Genomic DNA, 10,280 nt, shown 5'->3' with positions numbered 1-10,280 from the left:
GCTCAACTGGGGTCTTCCTTTTATCTTTTTCTTTTTTTTCACTGCTTGGGGTGTCAAAAAAGCTGGAGCCAGCACTGATTGCACCTCTAGGAAGAGAGTTTGGGTTTCACTCTGATGTGTCACTAACCAGCCTGTGCTTTGCGTCTCTCCTGTGCACACCCATGTCAATCAGGAATTGCTGAGCTGTGCTCTGGGGAGAGGTGACTGGTTGCACAGGGTGCAGTCCATGCAGGGACTCGGGTCAGGTGTTGCAATGCTGAGCATCACAGTGAGTAACTTTTAGGCAGTGAGAAAATCACAGGAACAGCAACACTGTGACCCTGAGAGCTGAGTCAGGGGTCTAAACTCCCTAGACAATGCCAATCTATGGGTAACACAAGCACCTCAGTAGGCAGGGAGCCATATAAGCTAGCAAATGGGAGATGCCAACAAGGGGGGAAGGGGTGTCCTAAGTCACACCTCTCTCATGGATAGGCCTAGATCTGGGCTGCAGAGGGATGTGTCTCTGCTTTGCAACCCACAAACAGGAACCCACCGTCTGATGTCCGGGGCCTCCAGTCGTGACTGCTGCCAGTGCCTGGTACTGGTGGCAGCAACTGGGAGTCCAGGCCCTTTGAAATCACCCCAGGAGGCTGCAGGACTCCTAGGCACACATGTTGGATGGGTGCAGTGGCACATTAGGGGAAAGAAAAGTCCTAGTCCCTGGCAGGAGCTGCACTGGTCAGGGGTGGGGAGAAGCAGCCCTGGACACTGGCTGCTGGGTGGGGGCAGGGGAAGTCCCGACTGCGACAAAAGTCATGCAGGGTGGGTGGGAGAAGCCCTGGACCACAGCAGGAGCCACACTGGGTCAGGGGAGAAGCCCATGACCCTGGCAGAAGATGGGCTGACACCTCACCCCTACAGAGCTGGCCTGAGCCCCTCCACCTACTGTGCCCTCTGTATGGAGCCCAAACTACTCACCTTGGTATCTCCATGTCCCCCATCACCACACAGCTATGAAGGGATTCAGCCTCAGAGGCAGGGTCAGCATTAGCCCCATGTGGCATCTAGGGTACACAGAGGTGAAGTGACTTTCCCAAGACTAAGCAGGGAGTCAGTGGCAGAGCAGAGAACCAAACCCAGGACACCTGAGCCTCAGGCCTGTGCCTGAACCACTAGGCCACCCTTCCTATCTGAGGAGGGGGAACCTCCTCTGCAGGCACTAGACAGAGCCCCCAGGAGGTGGGGAGCAGAGAGAGATGAGGCACAGAGTGAACACAGTGTCTTTACACAGGGGTGTCACTGAAGACAGTTTGTAGCTGAGTGTAATGATTTTAATACACTGTAATTCATGATAATGTAATGATGTAGTTCATTACTATTTGGATTGCTATGATACCAGTGATAGACACACATTCAATGACTGGAATATGAAGGAAGTGTGTGTATAAATACGTTGGAAATTGCCATTTTGAACAGGAAGATTGAGCCAAACACACACACCTCACCCTTAAAGCAGGAGGGAGCAGAAAGGAGTTGGCAGGAGGCGCTTGGGGGAGAGGACCTAGGGGGCAGAGTGGGAGAGGAAGAGGTGGAGTGGGGGCTTGACCTTTGGGAAGGGGGCAGAGCTGAGAGGGGGCACTCACCGGCAAAATTAAAATTCAGCACCTATGGCACATGGGGTGATATCGGTGGTGGCGGCGAAGGCAGCCGGGTGGGTATGTGGAAGCCCTGGCCATGCCAGAAGAGCGCACCCAGCAGCACAGCCAGCAGCTCACTAGGTACCAGCCTGCACAGGCGCAGCACTGCCCAAATGTCAGATGGGTCCATGTGGGCGTGGCTTGTGCTTGCCGGCACCAGCGGGGGCCCATTGACTGTTCTGCCCTGGGGCCCAGAATTGCTGTTGGCAGGGCCTGGGGGGACAGTGTTCATGGCCTGCTTGGGGCCCACAGCCAAGCTCTGTGTTTGTTCCCATAGCTTGTCCTCTGTGTCCATTCCCCTTTCTGTTCACTGTGCTGGTTTAGATCTGCGATGACACTCATTTAGGGGGCTTCCCTGGGGTAACAGAGAGATTTATGCTCTGAATTCTCACTGGCACAGTGCTTTAAAAATCTTAAGCAGGCCAGCCCCCCAAAATCATGAGGTTTAATAAGAACAATATAGTAAGTATTAGAGCTAAGAAGTGTAGTATCTGTTCTTATCAGTTTAATTCTGTTTAATGGACACTTGCACACCCCTGTCCTGAGAATGGAATCTCCTACAACTATATCTGAAAAGATTGATGCTGCTCTACAGATTTATTCTTCTTCGGAGACTGCTTTGCATACTGATACAGCTGATTTGCATATGCACTGTTCTGATGCTACTTTGGAAGAAAATTCTTATTCTCTTTCTTCTACAGATACACTATCGCGAATAGCTGCTGCTCCTGCGCACTCCAGTGCTAGGAAAACCCGGCAGAAGCCTGCTCCAAAGACCCGAGCCACCAGCAAGGATGGCAACACCAGAAGCCAGCGGAAGAAAACCCCATTGGACACCTCCTCTGGAAAAATCAGCAGCAGAAAACCAGCTCTTCGCGACCCCACTCCCAGGAGGAAGGAGGTGACTACAGCTTCCCTGAGGAGGGGCACCAGAAGAACCTCACCCGCTCCTCCCGTCCAGGATACTGAACACCGGCCTACTGCTCCTGAAACGGACGATGCTGGAAGAGTCCCCCCGAGGATCCAGGCCCAGGAGGCTAATCGTCCCCCCTCTGGGAAGGATGCTGCTGGAGCAGCCCCCCCATCGACCAAGGACCAAGACTCTGATGACCCCCGCGCTGGGAAGGATGCTGCCGGAGGAGCCCCCGCAACAACTGAGGACCAAGACGCTTCTCACAACCCCACCTGGAGGGATGACCAGCAGCTGCAGGGAGCCTACCTGTCTATACACCTACCCTGGGAAGACTCGTCTGCGGAGCACCAGCAGCTGCAGAGAGACTACCCCCCGCTGCCAGAGGAGGAGACCCCCACTAACCAACTGCTGCCCGGGTCAAGTAAGTGCCCCACTACACCCCAGCCCCTGGCCCCCTGGGAGGACCGCCGCCCAGCCCCGCTACGAGGGGATCCCTGCCCTGAGCCGCTGCTGCGGGCGCTACCTGGGGATTCCCATGGCGTGGAGACGCCTGGGAGTCCCTGCCCCACGCGGTTGCTGCCCACGGGGAGTCTCCACCTTCCGCCCCAACGGTGCAGCGGGCGGCTGCTGCCCGAGCCGCCGGGGAATCCCGGCCCGACTCTCTGCCTGCCGCTGCTCGGGCGACCCGGGGAACCCTGCAGTGCGCCGCCGGGGTCGCCCAGCGGCTCCTGTCCCGCGGCCATATCGCCGCTCCCGGGCGGGCCCCGCGGCATGCCCCGGATGCCGGTCACCGAGCCGCCGGGGGACTCCTGCCCCGCTCCCCGGCCGCTGCCGCCGGAGCTGCCGGTGAACTCCGGCCCCGCGCCCGGGCTGCCTCTCTCTGGGCAGCCCGGCGAACCCTGTGGCGCGCTCCTGCCGCCGATGTTTGGGGTGCCGGGGGGCCCATGCCCTGCGCCCCGGCTGCTCCCTCCCAAGCTGCTGGGAGACCCCGACCCCGCACCTCACCTGCTGCTGCCTGAGCAGCCCGGGGAGACCCGTGGCGCGCCTCTGCAGCCGCCGCTCTGGTCCCCGGGGGACTCCTGTCCTGCGCCCAGACTGCCACCTGAGCAGATTGAGGAGCCCCACCATGTGCTCCGGCCACTAACGCCTGAGCCGCTGGGGGATCCCCTCCCCATGGCCCCGCAGCAGGTACAGCCTGGGGAGCCCTGCTATATGCTCTGGCCCCTGCACCTGGAGCAGCCCGGGAAGCTCTGCCCCGTGTCCCGAGTACCGCTGCCAGAGGAGCCCCATGGCACACTCCTGCCGCCCCTGCTCTGGCCGCGGGGGGATCCCTGGCTGCCGTGCCCCGAGCCGCCCGGGGAGCCCTGCGGCGCGCCCTGGCCGCTGCTGCCCGGTCCGCCGGGGGACCTTCGTCCGGCACCCCTGCCGCCGCGACTCGCGGCGCCTGGGGAGCCCCTTGATGTTTTCCAGACATCAGAAGTGCGCCCCTCCACGACCACGCTGCTCCAGATCCCACAAGACCTCCCCGCCGCCCACCGGCCACCCCAACCGCCAAGAGACGCCTCCCCCGTCCTCCTGCGCTCGCCGATCACGCCCCCCGCACCCCAGCAGCTACGAGATGACTCCCCTGCTCCACTGCGGTCGCCGGACACACCTACTGCACCCCAGCACCTCACGCTGCCGAGGAGTAAATCCCCCGACCCGCTACAGGACACCTGCACCCCCCAGGAACTCCAGCCTCCGGGGGGAATCCTCAATGCTCCTGAGACTCAGCTACCACCGAAGGACGCCGCCCCCCTCGCCAGCTGTGCACCAGAAAATGACCAGGAAGGCCCCAACGCCCCACAAGATGGCTGCTTCGCCCCAGACACCGTCTACCTCCAGTACCCCCTCACTGCAGATGCGCTCATCTGCCCCATCTGCCTGCCGCCTCGACGCTTTCATCTCCTCGGAGGGGTCACCAGGCACCTGAAGAGGTGCCACGGCCAGTCCACCGCCTTCAGCTGTGCCCGCTGCAGCCTGCCCTTCGAGTGTCAGAGGAAATGCAAGGCGCACCAGGCCAGCTGTACGAAAACCAGCAAAAAGACTACTCCGGTCCTCCGCCATCCTGTGCCCCAGCCTGCTGCTCCTGTGCCGAAAAGAAGCAGAGCGACCGTGCTGACCGCTGCCCAGAAGCCCACCCCAGCCCCCGAGCCAGCGGACCAGAACCCTGCCACCGGAACGACAAATGCTGCAACGGGAAGCGTTGACCGAGCTCCTACCAACAGGGGTCCTGTCACCTCCTCCCAGGTCGCCCGGAAGATCTCCAAACTGAGGCACTTAAGTGCCCCCTCCAACCTACACGAACCCGCCCCAAGAAGGGCCAGTGCTCCACCACGCGTGGCCATTCGAAACCCCACCCCTAGAGGCACCAATACTGGCTCCCGGCCCGCCCTCCGAGCTCCAGCCACAAGGGGCGCCAACGCAACTCCTCAGCCCACCCTGCGAACTCCACCTGGCCAGGGGACAGGGGCCACCCCCCAGACCGCCCCACGCACTGTTAACATCGGAGACCCCACCGCTATGACCGGACCACAGCCCCAGACCCCCACCGTCAGAGAGTCCGACGCGGCCCCTACAGGCACCAGCCCACTCTCTGCCAACAGAAGACCATCCACTCCCACAGCGACCCCCCGGGCGATGACCACACGCGAAAGACCGGACGCTGACGCTGCACCCGCCGAACCAAGCCGGGCTCCACCAACCAACAATGCCACTACTCCACCGACGGCTATGCCTCGGGGACCAACCGAAAGATCCCCCGAGCTGCAAGGGAGACGACCCGCCAGCCAAACCGCGAACCCACTACCCACGCGGACCGAGGAACCAGAGGACCGGCAGCCGACGATTAGGCCAGCCACGCCCTGGCAGGCTGCCTGGATCGAGAAGCTCCGAGCGACAGCCTCGTTTGAAGAATTCGACCAACTCATCAATGAGCTCACCTGCGAGCTCTCCACAGAGATCGTCTCCAAGAGGACGCCAAACCAGGAGGCCGCACGGCCTACCTCCAGAAGGCCCGCCCCAAACCGCGACGCCACCACCCGAGGAGCTGGACGAAGAAACCCCAGCCACCGCTACGACCCGGCAGCAGCCTCCCAGATCCAGAAGCTGTACAGAACCAACCGCCTCAAGGCCATGAGAAAGGTCCTCGACGGTCCCTCATCCTACTGCACGATCCCGCCCGAGCGCCTATACCACTACTTCCTGGAAGTATTCGCTGACAAGCCCAGGAACGACGTGCAGCGCCCAGAGTGCCTTCACCCGCTGCCCCGCATCACCAATGCAGATGGCCTAGAGGCTGATTTCACGCCCAAAGAGGTGATGGCCAGGCTCTCCAGGACCAAAAACACTGCACCCGGAAAAGACGGCATCCCCTACAGCCTCCTCAAAAAGCGGGACCCCGGCTGCCATGTGCTCTCCGGCATCTTTAACCTATGCCGGTGCTTTGGCCGGCCACCCACCTCCTGGAAGAAGGCCATGACGGTCCTCATCTACAAGAAGGGTGAGCGAGACGACTCCAGCAACTGGAGACCCATCTCCCTCTGCTCTACAATGTACAAGCTATACGCCAGCTGCCTGGCAGCCAGAATCACGGAGTGGGCGACGACCGGGGGAGCCATCAGCCCAGCCCAGAAAGGCTTCATGCCATCAGAGGGGTGCTATGAGCACAACTTCTTGCTCCAGACCGTCCTCCAGACGACCAGGAGGGCCCACAACCAGTGCGCAATAGCGTGGCTGGATCTGGCCAACGCCTTCGGGTCCATCCCCCACCATCACATCTTCAGCACCCTACGGGAGTTCGGGATGCCGGAGACCTTTCTCCGCCTAATCCGGGAACTCTACAAGGGCTGCAGCACCACCATCCGTTCGGTAGAAGGCGAAACCGCCGAGATCCCGATCCGCAGCGGCGTGAAGCAGGGCTGCCCCCTCAGCCCGATCATCTTCAGCCTCGCCATGGAGCCGCTCCTGCGGGCAATCTCCGACGGCGCCGACGGCTTCGACCTACACGGCAAGAGAGTGAACGTGTTGGCCTACGCAGATGACCTAGTCCTGATCGCGGACGACCCCGAGAGGCTCCAGGGCATGCTCAACACCATCGGGAGAGTCGCAGAATGGACGGGACTCCGCTTTAACGCCAAAAAGTGTGCGTCCCTCCATGTCAACTGCAGCAAGAAGAACTCGATGCAGGCTACGGACTTCCTCATCCAGGGTGAATCCGTCGTCCCCCTGGCCGAGGGGCAGGCGTACCAACACCTCGGCACGCCGACGGGCTTCCGTGTCCGGCAGACCCCTGAGGACACCATCCAGGAAATCCTGCAGGACGCCGCCAGGATCGACGTTTCCCTGCTGGCTCCATGGCAGAAAATCGATGCCCTCAACACGTTCCTGATCCCCCGCATCGCCTTCGTCCTGAGAGGATCCGCCGTGGCAAAGGTGCCCCTCAACAAGGCGGACAACGTCATCCGACAACTGGTGAAGAAGTGGCTGTCCCTGCCCCAGAGAGCAAGCAACGAGCTGGTCTATATCGCTCACCGGCACGGTGGCGCCAACGTCCCCCGCATGGGAGACCTCTGCGATATCGCGGTCGTCACACACGCCTTTCGCCTCCTGACGTGCCCGGACGCCGTGGTAAAGAACGTCGCGATGACCGCCCTGCGCTCCGCCACCGCAAAGCGAATCGACAGAACTGCCTCTGGCCAAGATATGGCCACCTTCCTGAGCGGCTCCATGGACGGTGACTTCGCCCGAGACAGAGGCGACATAGCCTCACTGTGGACCCGTGCCCGCAATGCCACGCGCCGACTGGGGAAACGACTAGGCTGCCGCTGGGTATGGAGCGAGGACCGACGGGAGCTGGGAGTCCTGATACCGCGGACCGAGATGGAGGACACCGTCATCAGCCCTGGAGCCAGAGGCACGCTGGAGAGGTCACTGAAGGCTGCCGTACGCGCGCTCTACCTGGGCACGCTGAAGAAAAAACCAGACCAGGGCAAGGTTTTCGAGGTCACCAGCAAGTGGGACTCCAGCAACCACTTCCTCCACTCAGGCAGCTTCATCCGCTTCGCTGACTGGCGCTTCATACACCGCGCCAGACTAAACTGCGTCCCGCTCAACGGAGCCGTCCGCCACGGGAACCGAGACAAGCGCTGCAGGAAGTGCGGGTACGCCCTGGAGACCCTGCCCCACGTCCTGTGCAGCTGCAAGCCCCACGCCAGAGCCTGGCAGCTGCGTCACAACGCCATCCAGGACCGTCTGGTAAAGGCCATCGCTCCGCACCTGGGAGAAAAAGTCACCAACCGCACCGTCCCTGGCACCGACAGCCCACTGCGCCCAGACATCGTCGTCACGGACGAGGCTCGAAAAAAGATCATCCTCGTTGATGTGACGGTTCGTTTCGAGAACAGGACCCTGGCCTTCCGCGAGGCCCGAGCCCGAAAGCTCGAAAAATACACCCCCTTGGCGGACACTCTGCGGTCAAAGGGCTACGAGGTCTATACCGACGCCCTGATTGTTGGGGCCCTGGGCGCCTGGGACCCTTGTAATGAACGCGTGCTTCGGGCCTGCGGGGTAGGCCGTTGCTACGCGCAGCTCATGAGACGCCTGATGGTCTCGGACACTATCAGATGGTCCAGAGACATCTACACGGAGCACGTCACCGGTCACCGTCAATACCAGGAGTAAGCGGGCGAGACTCCGTGCTCCCGAAGGGGGGAGGAGATTTTCACACTCCCCCGTTGGACTCTATCCCCTGAGCCCTGAACCCACCAAACCAAACTCCACTATGTGAGGGTCGCCCTATCCTCATCACCCAGCTCGCTCCTTTATTCCCACGACTGTCTGTAACCTATTTGTATGAGCGATGTACCCTCACTGCCTCCCGACTGTATCTTGATCTCACCCACCGTTCACCCCGCATTGGGGACATGACAGACTGTATATGGTATATGCTGCCCAATACCAAAATACTGACCCCTCCCCCATAGTCTGTATGATATCCCCGATGAAACAATAACTGATGCTTTAAACTCTCTGTATCGTTTATTTTCAAATATTCACTAATAAACATTAAATCTGTTCTTATTAGTTTATTTGCCTTTTGGTGTCTCAGAACTTTAGACTGCACTGTGGTGAAATTTTTAAGTCTTTCTCTGCAACAAAGAGAATGAGATACTTCCTTTGTTTAGAAAACAAAAGCCGAGTCTCACCTCCTCACATGGTTTCAGGAGCTGAGGCTTCATCAAACACACCAAATATCACAGGACTCATGATAAAATCATAAAGTTGGAGACGCTGCAGCCCCTTTCCACCGGGACAAGCAGTGTTAGTGTAAACGAGAATCAGGTCTTGAAAACACTGATTCCAACTTAACCCAGCTTTGAGCCTGAGAGTTTATTATCATGAGGCTTGGAAGAATGAGCTTTTATTCATAAATACTGGCAAACGTTGCTTTTGCTGTCTGCACACAGACCAATGAAAAAATATTTCAATTGATAATAAATGAAAATTACAGATATGCAAAGTAAGAAGAAGGCTGCTTGAGAACTTATTGGAGTTTGACTGAAGGACAGTGACTCTGCATCCTTTGACAGGTGATGTGACCATCTGTGTTTTCATGGTTATAAAGCTTCAACTTTTTGAATCTGCTGACATTAAATCATTGGGGTCTGACTTGCTATTGATGTATTCCCCCCCCCATTTCCCACAACTGTGAAATTGAAATTGAGAACAATTGGAAGGAAATGCTAAACCCAGAGTCTGGGGCAATTGTGAACAAATTTTAACTCAATAAATATTGAAAAAATGCTTAAACCTAGCTGCAGTACTATCTGTGTATATATATAAAATGAATTCTGCCAAGCCTGACTATTCTTCCTCAGACACACACTCTGCTCCTTTCAGGGTATCTCCACAGGGGGATGCCCCCCAGCCACACACAGGGCCCTGGGGCACGTGTCACACACACGCCTGCAGGCTGCAATGTTCCCCGGGGGCTCCTCCCCGCTCAGCAGCAGCGAGTCAGTCCCAGGAAGGGAAACACCCGGCGGCTGCTGCAGGAGCTGCCAAGGCAGAGCCCGGCCGCCTCGCTCGGCTTCTCTCCTGCAGCTAATGTCGCTGGTTCTGGGGCTGCCCCTGGGGGCGGGGCTTCTGCCTTTGTTTGTTGGTTGGTTTTTAATTTCCCTCCCGAGAAGGTGATTGGTTCCCGGTTACCCAATCGGCTTTTAACAAAAGCTTTAAAGGGGCGTTACTGCGCCTGCGCGGTGTTTAGTTTCGCTTTCGCGATTCACCGGCTGCTGCTGGCGCTGTTGCTCGCTCCTCCTGGAGCAACACGTGGCTGGTGCGGGCGCCTGGTTCGGGTGCAGGGACGTTGCCCTGTTCGTATGGGGGGCGGCTACTGACTGCCCTCCCCGCCCCAGGGGGGGTTGTGGTTTTGGGGGAAGAAATAACTGTAGCTGCTGCGGGGCTGCATTGATTTACGTGCCCCTATCCGGCTTGCCTGGCAGTTGCAGTGCATGGGGGAGGGAGCCACACAGGCTTTGTAGGGGAGGGGCAGGCAGAGACTACAGCAGGATTTGGGGGAGTTGAGGGGGGATTGGCCCGGCTGGGGTGGGGTAGTGGCTCCACTAGGTTGTTGTGGGGAGGGGAGTGGC

At 59.2% G+C, this 10,280-nt stretch overlaps 1 protein-coding gene across 3 annotated transcripts in view; it reads left to right on the top strand.

The window, feature by feature from the left end:
* Positions 1-10,280, top strand: part of LOC115640747 (zinc finger protein 501-like) — a 745,273-nt gene that overhangs the window by 492,671 nt on the left and 242,322 nt on the right. The window lies entirely within an intron of this gene.

Source organism: Gopherus evgoodei, unplaced genomic scaffold (genome assembly GCF_007399415.2).
Source record: "Gopherus evgoodei ecotype Sinaloan lineage unplaced genomic scaffold, rGopEvg1_v1.p scaffold_32_arrow_ctg1, whole genome shotgun sequence".
NCBI lineage: Eukaryota > Metazoa > Chordata > Testudines > Testudinidae > Gopherus > Gopherus evgoodei.
The sequence above is the reverse complement of the archived record's forward strand: the minus strand, read 5'-3'. Positions and strand labels throughout refer to the sequence as shown.